The 13594-nt window shown below is 52.5% G+C and overlaps 1 long non-coding RNA gene across 1 annotated transcript; it reads right to left on the bottom strand.

Annotated features, from left to right (window-relative positions):
• Window positions 1–1010: 1010 nt before the first annotated feature.
• On the bottom strand, window positions 1011–2407 carry LOC117203018 (uncharacterized). The gene is made up of 4 exons (XR_004485588.2): window positions 1600–2407; window positions 1358–1390; window positions 1224–1256; window positions 1011–1125 (listed from the first exon to the last, which is right to left on the bottom strand). It is a non-coding gene; the product is annotated as an uncharacterized LOC117203018 (long non-coding RNA).
• Window positions 2408–13594: the final 11187 nt, after the last annotated feature.

Raw genomic sequence — 13594 nt, forward strand, 5'->3', positions numbered from 1 at the left:
AGATGACAGTGGCATAGTCATTTCCCTGGGAGATGAAGTGTTATTTGGAAGAGTATCCATTACTTGCATTTCATTTTATAAGTTTTTAAAAAAAATTCTAAAATATTAAATACGTTATTTAACATAAATTGAGAAATATAACTAAAAATATCACTTTTAAAGTTTCTTTTCTTCTTTTCCAAGACTTTAATGCCCAGCAAAAGACTAAAATGAACAGTCTTGAAATATTTTAACAGGGGATGTAGTAGGCATCTATGAGCCATTCAAGTTTAAAAATTTAAATCATAGCAAACATCAAAATGGCAAACCTGCAAAAACTGGGCAATAATATAATTTGTTGATTGGTTTGATTCCAAAAATGACTTTAGCCACACACCTTCGCTCAGTGGGGCTCTTTCATGAGAATAAATAATTGCTTGGAATGTACTTGGCAAAGATGAAGATTCAATGTCTTCCAAGGACAGCGGTCACTCTTCTTCCAGGGAACTACAAGTGCCCAGTCATCCTCTCCCCCAAGCCCCACACCCACTCCCAAGAATCAGCCACACAGTACAGACACCAGGAAGCCAGGTAACTGAAGACTTGCTTTGCAGAAACCCAGTGAGTGAAAAAAGTCATCCATTAGCGCCACAGTCTCATGCCTACTATGTGATTCCACTAAATTATAGGCCTGGGGGAGAAGCCCATGGACAGACTGTGTACACACTGCTGGCAGCCCTGGGAGCCAGCCAGGTGAGTGTGACTAGCAATTTAGAAGCCACGCTTCTGGAGGGACAGACTGAAGGAAGGGGACATAAGGATACTTACTCCACCAAGACCAGGGGGGCCAGGGGGGCCAGGAGGGCCAGGGGGGCCAGGGTTTCCAGGGGTCCCAGGCTCTCCATCTCTGCCACGAGGTCCAGGAGCACCCTTGGCAGAAAGAGAAAAAGGCCCCAATGAGAAGCAGTGTTTATGCAAGAACCATCTGTCTACAGGCTGCCCCTGAGGAGGCAGGTAGTCAGTCATTTGGGGAGGGGGCTTAGAGAGCCTTGGCAGTCCACATGGGTCAGACAGCGTTGTTTCTCTACTCACTTTTTCGCCTTTGTCACCACGATCACCTCTGGGTCCTTGTTCACCTGCAGGTCCCTGAAAATGAAGAAAATATTGAGATGACAGCCAGACCAGGGGCCTGCAGTTCAGTAACTCAAGGAAGACACGGAGGAAGGGGTTTCTCCCTTTCTTACCTGAGGCCCAGGAGGTCCTTTGGGTCCTACAATCTGTGATAGAGAGACCCACAGGACGGCAAGTTAGAGGGAACCTCAAGGACATGACCCAGTTAGAGCAGCAGATGCAACGTGGGAGTATAATGCGTACTTACATCCTTGATGTCTCCAGGTTCTCCTTTCTGTCCCTGAAACACGAAACACTGTCAGGATTGAGCCAAGCAAGCCCACCAAGGCCCAAGCACACAACCTTGCCCAGGAGCCCTTGCATCGAGATGCCCTCTGAAACAGATCCCTGTTGATGTCTAAAGACCACAGGCTGAATGAGCATAGCACTGCTCCTAGAGAAGGAACTATAAAGGCAAAAGAAAGCTCAAAACACAACAAAAATCCTCACCTTTGGTCCTGGTTGCCCTGCAAATGGAAAAAATAGAGAAGGAAAATGTAAGATTCATGAGATGGTTACGTACAACTTCTTGTCACTTAGACACTCTTGAACGGATCAGACAAAGAAAGGGACACAACCAGGGAAGGAGGCAGCTTCCTGTTACTCCACTGAACCCCTCTGTTGGGGTGTTAGGGTCACTGGGGTCCTGGAGTTGCTGAGGTCCCATGAGGAATGGAGATGACGCAGACTTTGTTATTCGAAAGGCAGTCAGCATGCACAAGAACGGAGCAGGGGTGGTACAAAGAGAAAAGGAAGAATTCAAGATCTAATCAGCCGTCTAGAAAGAAAGCACCCGAAACTGGGAGGTTCAGTCTCTTCTCCTCCTCACAGGATAAGAAGCCCCTCCGTAGCCCAAGCGCCGCCCCACCCCCCACCAACCTCCTCCACCCCAGAAGAAGAGTTAGGTAGTTGGAAAGGTCTTACATTTAAGCCGGATCTCCGTGAAGCAAGCACAAAAAACAGCAGAGCACAGGAGTTACAGAGGGCGTTGGAGCCAGTGCCACCCCGAGTCAATAACCCCTTCCCCCTCTGCAGCAGCGAAGTCGTAAAGGTGATCAACGCTTCACTCACACAGGTCCCCTCAGAAATGATCTGGGAATCTGGACCATCAAAGCAGCTTCCCCAAGCAGCTTTCCAGGGTGGGTGAAGTGTTAAGGAAAGGCAACTGCTCGCTTCCCTCTCAATTGTCTTGTCTACTTGAGCAGGAAGGGAAAAGTGAGGGCCACCCAAGAGGCCTAGATGTGTGTCCCCAGCCACCCTCCAGGGAGATAGGGCATGTGTTCCAGAGCTGAGGAGGGGTCACCTGCACACCCACCAGCCCTGGCTCCAGCTGGGAGTTAACAACCCAGCAGGGTGCAGGCACACGGGGCTCTGTCCCAGCCCCATCTCCACCCTTCTCCTAGGAACTTGCTTCTTGACTGGCAGTCAACGCCAACAGAGGCAAAACCAAAAGGAAACCGCCACGCGTGGTCCATATTTCAAGAAGGGGGCCTGCCCTCCCTGTCTGCCTGCTGGCCAGCAGAGCTCGCTCCACACTGAAGACCTTACATCTGAGGCCTTCTACAGAGAAGCCAAGGTGTGGGTACCGGAGGAGGAGTTAGTCTGCGGTTTGGCCAGAAGGAGCACTGCATCTCCACGGTGGCGCTAGGGATCTGCAGAGGTGATTCCAGTGAGGATACCTGTGTGGAATCACCTCTGTCCTCCATGTCTCGGAAGCGTAGTGTTTGGGTGAGGAAGGACCCCTCTAGTGTGTCAGTGTCAACCTGCAAGCGAGAAATGGCCTTTCCTTTCAGCCTCAGCTGCTGGGGTCCCATGGATAACCAGCCCCTCTGCTTCGCAGAGATGACCGGCATCTATGGCAGGGCATTTGCTGCCCTCGCAAGTAATTTATTTATGTGGAACAGGAAATAAATAAATTACGACCACTGGCAGTGGTGAGGTCAGTTGAGCAGATGGGGCAGCACTCTCCGAAGGGGGTCTCGGGGCTGAGGCAGTCTTTCATGTCTTCACAGATTATGTCGTCGCAGAGGACAGTCCCAGTGTCACAGACACAGATCCGGCAGGGCTCGGGCTTCCACACATCCTTATCGTTATACCTCTGCCCGTCCTGCACACAGCTGCCAGCCTTCTCTGCACCGGGGGTGGGGCAGGGGAAGCAGACAGCCAAGGGAAGGAGGGGGTGAGGAGTCAGAAGGGAAAAAGAGAAAGAGGTTGCAAGTCAACTCGACATAATTCAAATGCTGAAGAAGGTGGGCTCGGGCCACTCGAACACAGAGAACTTGAAAATGACTTTTCTAAGACATCATTCATTCTTCCATGGAGTCAACAAACATTTGTTGTGTGCCTTGCACTCTGCTGTCTATTCACCAGTGGAAATCCTGACCCAGCAGGGAAGGCGAGGGGGACTGACTATGCCTACTGTCTTCGTGCATCTAGCTAAATACAACTGACAGCTAAAATGTAGAAGGCGTGCAGAAAATTCTACCCACAAAAATTAGACTCTGCAAAGAGCCAGGCTCCCAAAGTGATGTATGGGGGTGGGGTGTGTGTGAGAGGAGGAGCTGTGACAATTAGGATCTTCTTCCATTCTTTAAATCATATCAGGATTAGGACCAATTTGGGGAGGGGCATAGGCCCAGTTAAACAATACACCTGGGACCCAAGGGTATAACAAAATGCCCTGGGGGGCAAGCAGGGCCAAAGAACCCCGCCCGCTGCCGCTGCCGGTGCTGACCTCCAGCTGCAGCCCTCTCTGGAGAGACCTTGCTTCCATCTGAAGACAACAGCCCAGCTTGGAGGAAGGGGGTGTGTGGAGGGGGCTTTGAATGCCTGGTCCGGGCTAAGATTAGCCAGTCCAGGCCTTGCCTCCTCCAGGAACGCAGCCCAAGAACGGCATGCACTAGTCCCTCTCCACAAGCCGCCTGCCTTCCGGAATTCGCCCTGCAAACGAAGCCTGCGCTGACAAGAGCGCTCCGGAGAGCGCCAAGCGCGGCCGAGCCCGCGCCACGTGCCGGGGAGCGCCCAGTGCTGTTTTTCTCATCAAAATCCCCAAAGCCCTGGCGACTGCGGGGGTTGAATAATAGGAAAGGGCCACAAACCAGGTGGGCGGAGAGAGAAACGGCCCGCCCCGTGCTCTTTAAGGAGACTGAAAGATAAATCTTTCTTTCTGTCTTTTTTTTTTCCCACTAGAAACGCTCCACCCAGCCTTTAGGCGAGATAATCACGGGGAGGGGAGGGGGGAGAGGGAGCCTAGGGTATATACAGTTGTTGCGGGGCGCACGCACCGCTATATATAGGTGGAGCTGTAGAAAGCGAGCTGCGGGAGAGCGACTGGAAGAACCCCCCCCCCCAAACCCAAGAGGGGCCGTGAGGGAAGAGAGTAAAGTGCTGGGAGAGCGGGGTGCACCCTGAAGACGTATCAGATTTCCCTCGGAAGAGTGGCCGGGGATGAGCGGGCGCAGGGGCGGGGCCGCAGCGCTGGGCGTGAGAGCCGTCGGGTGACTCTTTGTGGCTGCGGCTCTGGACACGGCTCGCCCACAGACACTGGGAGGGTGAAAAGTGGGATAAAATGACTGCCCCAGAAAGGAGCCAGCGCCGTAACCGGATCCCCTAGGTGTGGACGGAGGAGCCCAGCGCCACCATAATTGCTGTTCGAAACGGCTGCCGATAGCATCCCGGCGCGCCTGATCGGGTTCCCCTCATTACCGCAGCGCCACATAAGTGATTCTTTGTAGCAGGCCAATTAAAAAGTTACCTCTTTCGGGGAACTGTTTTGCTTCGCAGCCGCTTTGCGCAGGGCTGGAGCCCGGGAGGTGTCCGCGGGCGGGCACAGGGGAGCATTGTGGGAGAGGGGGTCGGGGAGTCCTGGGGAACCCACCGGACCTCGTCTCTCATGAATGCGGCTTTTCTCGAGTGCACACAGAGCCCGATTCACAGGTCTCCGCAAGGAACCAGTTTAAATAAATACGGGCAGCGTTTCAGCCCCATCTGGAAGCCATCGCTGCCAATCTCCCAACGCAAACAAGCCTCACAATGGAGGATTGAGGTCTCTCCCCTGAGCCGAGGGGCACATTCAGAGGAGAGGGCTGTGAAATGCAGATGTGGCTCAAAGACGCCGCCGCCAATAAGTTTCTCAAACTTGTGGAAAGATGGGGAGGAGGGTCGTGCCAGAGTTCTAGGTTTCTGACATTCCTGATGTCCACGCAGACTGCGTCTTTCCCCACGTCACGTCTTTGGGTCCGCTGATCCAGGGTAGGGGGGTACGGAGCCGGGATGCGCCAGGGTGCAAAGTCAGCGGCTCCAAAGCACTCCCCCTGGGGAGGAGGAGGATCGACTGGAAGATTTGGGCCCAAGAAACTGTGGAATTCACTACCTCCTAGGAAGGCTGCGGCGCTGAGACGCTCTGCCACTTAAGTGAGAGCCTCTAATACCAGATGGAGAATTGGGGAGTTATTTTAGAGTCACCTAGCTAATTCCACTGCGAACTGAGGCAGAGGTCAGTCAAGAAGACAGTTTTGTGAGTGTGTACATGCAAATTTAGGACAAATATATAGTCAGTCCGAGCTGGGGCCACTTATAGACGCACCGTATTCCAACAAGTACCCGGGAGCGGGCCTCCAGCTTAGTGCACCATCCGACAGCCTGACCAAAATCTCCTGCCCGGGGCTCCCTGCAGCTGCACCGCGGGCCCCAGTCCCGGTCAACCACCCTAATGCATGGAAAGTCCTTCTGGGTCCGCAGCCTTCTAAACTGTGTCTGCAGATAGCCTAGTGGCAGACGAGATTGCAGACAGCCTCGTCGGCAGACGGACTTTGACTTCCATTACTCCCCACCCCCACCCCCCCGCCAAAAAATTTCCCCTGCGATTGATTTACAATTTGTAACATACAAAGACAGGGCTGGAATCCCAGCCGTCGGAAACGTGCCCAAACACGTGGGAAAAAAAATAACTTCTCTACCTAATACACTTTCCAGGCTTCATTTGTCCTAAATATAATCCCAGACAGTGAGACTTCACCAAAGGAGGCGATGGAAAGGTGCGGTTCGAACCGCCTTTGGACCAGGCTGTAAAACTGCCGTCTCTAACTCTATTCGGTTGAAATTGTTATAGCAATCGACCAACCGTGTCTCCTTCCTCTGCTACACACACACACACACACACACACGCACACGCACACGCACACGCACGCGCACACACACACACCTGGCAGAGCCTCGGTTATTTCCAGAAATTTTTAGAAAAGTAACTCATTGTAGTACCTGGGCGGGGGTGGGGATGTTAGGGGGGAAGACGGCGGGGAGGGGGCGCTATTTTCCTGGGCCTTTGAAAAGCACGGTCTGGTTGGAATGTTATCGCCTTTCAGATGGCCTCTCCTACGGGAAGTTTCTGTATCCTTCAGAGGCAAGGGGAAAGCCGAGATGCGAAGAGGGCTGCACTTTGCTCCTGGGCCAGCCGTGAGGGGGAGGAAACCCGCGAGAGGCGATGAGGTCGCAGAGTGTCTCTCCGAAGCCCTTCTTTGTGGCCTCGGATTTCAGCCCACCAGTTTCCGAGCATCTCCTTTGTCTAACTTCCCTTTGAAACCCCCGGCACCAACCCCTGGACACTACTGGGCCGTCAACCCCTTGGCGCTCGCTCGCTCCTTTGCTCGCGCTCTTTCTCTCCTACTTCTCCTAAGCTCGATGGGCCGCAACCTGTTTTGCTGAACTCTGAGTGCTTCGGAAAGCCAAGTTGTGTGCGTGTGCGCCTAATTATCAAAGCTGGTGGGAAAGAGCGCGCTTAAAATCTGTGCGCAAACCTCGGACCCGACGCTTTGCTTGTTTAGTATTCCTGTGCAACGCAGGGACCTGCAAATGCCTCCAACCACGACCGGCACGGAGGACGCTCGGACAGAGCCCCTGACTTGCAGAGCTCCACTCGATGAGCTTCTGCGCATCCGCAGGCTCCAGAGCGCGAGAGGGCCAGGCAAGAGGATGCGGCGGGACGGCACAGAAGGGTGGCAGGCAGGGGCTGTGGGCAACTTACGGACATCCTGGCCGTGACACCGAAGGACAGCGGCGACGAGCAGCGTCAGCAGCACCAGCGTCTGGGGAGCCCCGAGGCGGATCATGGCTCACCGCGGGGCCTGGCGGAGCCGGGCCCGGGCGGAGCGCAGCGAGGCGGCAGGAGCACGGCGTAGGTCCGGGTCTCTACCGCGCCCTCATGCAGGAGGCCCCTCGGAGCAGGAGGAGGAGGCAGGAGACCCGGCAGCCCAGCAGTGCTCTGCGTCTTCTCTGCGCCGCGGCGCCCGTTATATGCGCCCGGCTCTACTCGAGGCTGGAGAACTCGCCCAAACCGCGGGCCGCCCCCGGCCCCCCGCGGGGTTGTAACCTGAGACCCCGCCCCCGGAGCCCGCCCGGGCCCAGCCAGAGCCCGCACCTGCCCGGGCCGGACCCCCCTCTCCGCTAGCCCTGCTTCCCGCCTCCCACCCCTAGTGTGCCGAGTGGCCTGATCGGGCGGGGCGCAGAGACGGCCCCTGTACTCCCCTCCACCCGGGGCTGCGGCGCTGCCCTCTCCGACCACAGGCGGGAAGGGGGGCCTCCGGCCCCTCCCCTCGGAGTTCTGCCCGGATTGGAGGGGCGGGGGGTGTTTGCAGAGGCGCAGGCTGCGAGCCCTAGACCGTGGACGGAAAAGACTTGGGAGGGAGGAGGGGAAGCGTAGAAAGGAGCAGCGGGGGAGGGAGAGAGGGGGCATCGCGTTGGGACCTTGGGCGGGAGGCGAGGGGAAGGGCGCAGGGGGAGCCCACGAAGTAACTGGAGCCCTAAATCTTGGAGACTGGCAAGCAGGGCCAAGTTTGGGGGCGTCGTCCCGACCTATCTTCTAGCAGCTTCTCGGGGCACCTGGCCCCTGGGCTCCCACCTGGAGGTTCAGAAGGACAGCCCCCCAACCCCTCCCCCATCCAACTATGCGATGAATGAGCCTCGTCTGGAACCTCAGCAGGCGTTGACCCGAGCCGAGCGCCAGGAAAGGGGCCGGTGTGTTACAGCACAGAGGGGGACCTGTGTGAAGGTGTGGAGGGCGGCGTCCGATCCTGGGGAGGGGGCTCGAGGAGACACAGAGCACCGAGGGAGGCGAGACTAAACCGTGCGCGCGGCCGAGGTGGGGGACTGTGTAGTTCCAGGCTCAAACTCGGTGTCTGCTCTTCCTGGCCGGGGTCCGGGAGTCCCGGGGGGCGGGGCGGGGGGAGTGGGCCCTGCCGGCCGGGATTGAGCAGCTCTGGCCAGGGAGGGAGGAGGCTGCTCCAGCTGGACCGAGTTCTGTGAGCCAGAGGAGAAGCCAGAATTCCCTAGGTGGCCCCCTGGCCCTCACTTCCCACCTCATCTCACCTTCCCCGGTGAGCGCCCTTCTGGCACCTTGGCCCAAATGCCGCCTTGGAGAAGGGCTCAGCTGTGCTCTCTCTTGGCTCCAGGTGTCTCCATTAATACCAGGGAGGAAAAGCCCCCAAGCAGGCCTTCTTCCTCTGGACGGCTTTCTATCCCTGAGGATTGTAAGCCCGCCCCCCCACCAAAGAACTTTAGGCAAAAAGGCAAACTTTAATGCAACTCAGAATTTGGAGTGTGACTTAACCAGAAATCCCCTCCCCAGTGGTGGGGTTTCTGCAGCGCTTTCCTCCTTGAAGCTGAAAGAGCTTAGAAGCTGCTTCTCCACCCAGGCCTCAGTCTTCACAGGAGGCTCTGGGGTTTTCCTCCCGCTCTCCACCCCTCCTTGGGCTTTGAAGCTTCTCAGAGTAGAGCCCTGAATTCTGAGTGTGCAGAGTTTAACTTCAGTGCAAGTGTGCTGGCTCGAGAGTGAAGGAACTTGCATTGTTTAAAGAAATAACCTCCACGCTTTGTCTAGTCTGGATGGAGGTGGGTGAAGGATGAAAGCACTGGTTCCAACTTCTCCTCTACCTGCCATGGGCCTTCCTTGGCTATTTTCCCATCCTCCTGTTCAAGACCTTGCCTTAAGCTCTGAGCCTTTCCCCAGCCCCAGCTGGGAGAAGGCCAGTCTCACCCTCTGAGGTGTCCCATGCCCTGCTTGGAGCCGTGGGCCCTATCTTCTCCACCTGGAAGGTAGAATGACCAAATCTCACACATTATTCAAGACCCCCTGCGTTTACGCCCCTCTGAGAGCCTCCTCTGATATCTCTAGAATGCAATGTCTCCCTGCCTTTCTGAATCCCTCTGGCACTTATAGCCTGTATCCACGACTATATTCTAAGCTACATACCTTTCTGTGTGGTTTTCATTCCCTCCTCCCCCTGTATTCATTGGTCTTATCTTACTAATGAGCCTAGAAGCTCCTTGGGGACAAGCACAGTTGCCTGGCACAATTTTAGGACATAGGAGGATTTAAGAAAACCTGTGTGGACTACTGCATTTAGATGCAAAATATGATTTATTTTCTGATACAAGCAATACATATTTTCTGATACAAGCAATACAATACAAGCAAATCTAGGCATTTATACAACGGACCTCAAATACAAGTGGCCATAAAAGTTCAACCAAAAAAAAAAAGAGTTTGGGTGAAAACCCTAAAATAGATGAAAAAATTGAAGCCTATTTCAAAGTGATCTGGATCAGTGGACAAAAATTATACCTGTTTCTGTTGGTAAGTTGCTCTTGATTTCATCCTCTAACTCTGTGATTCATCTTTGCAGTGAACTGTGTCTACATGTAAGAGCTCTGGAGTCTTCCCAGTAATAATGGTTCATTTGTGAATACAAAATTTAGTTCTCTACTCCCCATGGTGGGGGGGGGAAGTTTTTTCATCAGAGATGAGAATTGACAAACGTAAAATAAAATTTAAATTGGCAAAGCCACAATAAACTATGGAAATTATTTAAATTCTAAAGTCAACTAAATACGAGTATTAATATTTTACCCATCCATGAATCCAAACATCTACAATTTAAAAACCCCTAATTTGTGACTCAGACTGGGACTGAACCTATATGTGGGAGGCAAAAAATTCACTGATTTGGAGATTACTTACCCAGCAATCTCGCTATCCAGAACATAGCCAACAAACTGTAAAGAAGGAGAGATAAACCTGTGATCTGGGGGGAGAAGTAGCGCTCAGAATTCTGGGCAGCCAGAATTTGTGTTATGTGCTAAACCTTATGCATTTTATGCGTAGCAGAGTCCCTCTTATCCCGTGTCTATTAATTCATAGTTTAGATACTGCATTAACAGATAGTCATCTGATCTCACCAATTAGATGCAGAAAAATCGAGGTAAGACAGGAGAGCAGTTGATGAAACACAGGAAGAACAGCAAGAAGGGACAATAAGACAGGAGATAGAAAAGGAACCAATAAAAAACACGGTTGCCTAGGGCCCGTAGGATAGGGGTCAATAGTCCTAAAGCCCTCAGTAGTTCCAGGGAGTATCCTGGTTTATAGCATTTGCTGCTGTCCCTGTGGTTCATATGATGAACTTAAATGTCCAAAAAAATGTTAACTCAAGTTGAATATGGTCTCTTCGGGGAGACAGGGAAATTTGTATTCCATTTTAGAAAGGTTTCCATTAAACAGAATGAAAGTAAATGTTTGTTCACTTAATGTGGAAAGCCTTATATTCTAGCGTGTTAAATAGATGTGAAGCACTGCAATGTCCAGAACTGTAGAAGTGGAATCAAAGAGCTGCTATTTCCCCCCATTTAGTGGAAGAAAGGCATCAATGGCTAAGGATGAAGGTCCCACGTGGCCTTCATTGTTCACTTACATCTCTAAGTACGGCAGGCTTGGTAGAACAGTTAGCAATTAAACACACACAATCAGTGTATCTACCCCAAATCAGACCAACTCAGTGAGACAGGTGGATTAAACCATTTTGTGTTGCATAAACAAAATAACTATTTCACTATTTTTCTCTCTTTTTTACAGGGATATTAAATTTAGACTTATAGTGGACACAGCCTTATTGGGAAAGATATTTGTAGGTAAACTGTAAAGAAAAGATGGCTTTCTCTCCCCCTACACAAATGCCATTTAAAAATAGTGATAAAGTGAGGAAGGATTCACATTCCAAAGAGGTAAGCCCCAAATATGGCAGGTGGTGAATGCACGCACTTCACACAGCCAGCCACGGTGGAGGGAGAGCCGGGCCAACTCGCTCAGCGACATTCAGCTTCTGTTGGTTGGGCTCAGTTCAGACACCTTTTCAAGATGTGTTTATGTTTTCCTTTGGCATTTTTGGGGCAGAATAACAGGATCAGGACTGTCCAGGGTAGGGTTTCTAGATTCATGGCGTACATTCCATTTCATGGGAGCATAAATGTGTTACTATGTAGGCTCAGCGCAAACAGCATTAAGAATCCAACTCTGTCTCTTCGGTCCTATCCCAGCGCCATACGCGTTCAGTTTAGCACTCATACAGGACACCCACTTCTGTATGAAATGGAGATACAGTGAGGATTAAGAGACTGTCTTTGAATCTGCAGGGGAAATGAGAAAAAAAGACTGTGAAACATGCCGCAAGCAAGGTACCCTCCTTCCTCCTAAAAAGCAAACCAAACAAAAACAGAAAGAACAGCATTCTGGAAGCCATGCGGCAATCTGGGGAAGGTTTCCTAGGAGAAGTGAGTCTCCAAGGGTGGGTGGGGTTTTGAAATGTGGAGGTATAGTGAGAGGACAGGAGGCACCTATAAGAAAGCAAAGGAGGGTAGATGACCCAGAAGACATGGTAGGGGGCCCAGAGCAGTGTGGAGTCAGCCATGGGGGCCAGTGGGAATAAGACGTAGCACCAGGGATGAGATAAAGGCCAGACACAGAGGACTCCGTGAGTGCCACTAGTTGTCACTGGGTCTGGCTCAGACCTGTCTTTTTTACTTCTCATTTTTTCCTTTTCTACTTATCTCCTACTAGGTGGGCCTTTGGGGCAAAAGAAAAAGATGTCTGGGTTTTCTAAAGGCTTACTTTTTGAAGAAATAGCTGTACTTTTACACGGAAATACCTTCCCATTTCACTTTTTTAAAAAAAAATCCCTTTCACGCAATATCTTGCATTTTCTTGAAGTACGTGGCTTTCTGGCTTAACGGAACACGTGTGTCTCTCATCAGCTCTTGCTGGTTATGGGGTGAAGGGAAAAATATCATTGCCTCGATGCAGAGATGCTGGAGCACTCTCAGCAGAGGTTACATGTGAAGCAGTCATGGTCGTCCAGCCACATCTGTCTGCAAGAGCCAGGGAGCATTCGCTCTGGGCACTCGTCAGGCAATGGCACAGCATGGTGGCTCCAGGGGACACCCTTCGAGGGACCGACAACCTGCCAGACATGTGAAAGTGGGTGGCTTCTATCTCCTATCTCTCTCCTTCCCTTGAACTCTTTGCACGAATATATAGCCCATACCATACCGTTGTGCCCTCATTCATTCATTCATTCATTCATCTATCCCTCAACCATGTAGAAAAATCCTACTTGAGTCTATTCACACATCTTGAGAGCGGGGGCCGCAGTTTTTCCATTTACGGTTTTCCCCACAAAGTCTATCTAGCACGGTGCTGTCACGTAGTAAGTGTTCTAAGTTCTTGCTACTGGAAGAGTGGTCCACAGAATCCACTCAATCAGGTTTGGCATCTTGCAAATGGAAATCTGGCATCCAGATAACTCCTGCGCCCATTAAGGCTGGAGAAGCGCTGGTCTCAATGTTGGTTGGAGGACAGTTATTTGCGGCCCTGACTAGTAGAGCGGGTGTTGTCTTCAGTTCCAGGCAGCTGCGATCGTGCGTGCACTGCGTCTGCCGGCGTGGCAAGGAGGGGGCCTGAGTTAAGGGGTGGCAGAAAGGAGCAGTGAGTTGAGGGAGAGGGATGGACAGAGGGTTTGCCAAGGAGGAGAGAGATGCAGGACTTTGGAAAGCGTGCTGCTGGGGGTGTGAGCATGTGAACATCTCCTTCTGTGGTAGGTGGGAGGTCACTCTTCTGCCATTTCTCTGATAGGAAGTGGGGTCGGTGCCAGGAAGAGATGGACCCGTTCTAGAACTTGAGCCCGGAACTCCATGGAGAGAGTGTCAGGGCCGAGCTGGAGTGGAGGCTGATGTCTTAGCTCTTTCCCACCAGCCCTGCCACTCAGGGTCGTGACCCGTGAACTCTTCCTGGGTAGGAATTTATCATGGAAAGCTAGGAGCTAGACTGGAGCCTCTGGGCCTAGCAGGGCACATACCCCTGCCTCTCCCCTCTCACCCCTCAAGAAAACCAGGCACCTGGAAACCGAGTTTATTCTACCCCCGTGGGTGGGGTGGACCTGCCTTCCAGGAAGTCCTTGAAAAGCTCAAGGGAATGTGTGGTAAGCTTCTGGTGGGTTCCTCTACCAAAAACAACCTCAGGAGGGAGCAGAGGACATATGTGCGCCCTTCCCCAGCCGCAGACGCAGTGAAGGCGCCTCATCTGTCCTGCTGAGAGAGGCACCTGTCTAGGGCCCGACAGGAT

This window comes from Orcinus orca, chromosome 11, assembly GCF_937001465.1.
Source record: "Orcinus orca chromosome 11, mOrcOrc1.1, whole genome shotgun sequence".
Classification (NCBI taxonomy): domain Eukaryota; kingdom Metazoa; phylum Chordata; class Mammalia; order Artiodactyla; family Delphinidae; genus Orcinus; species Orcinus orca.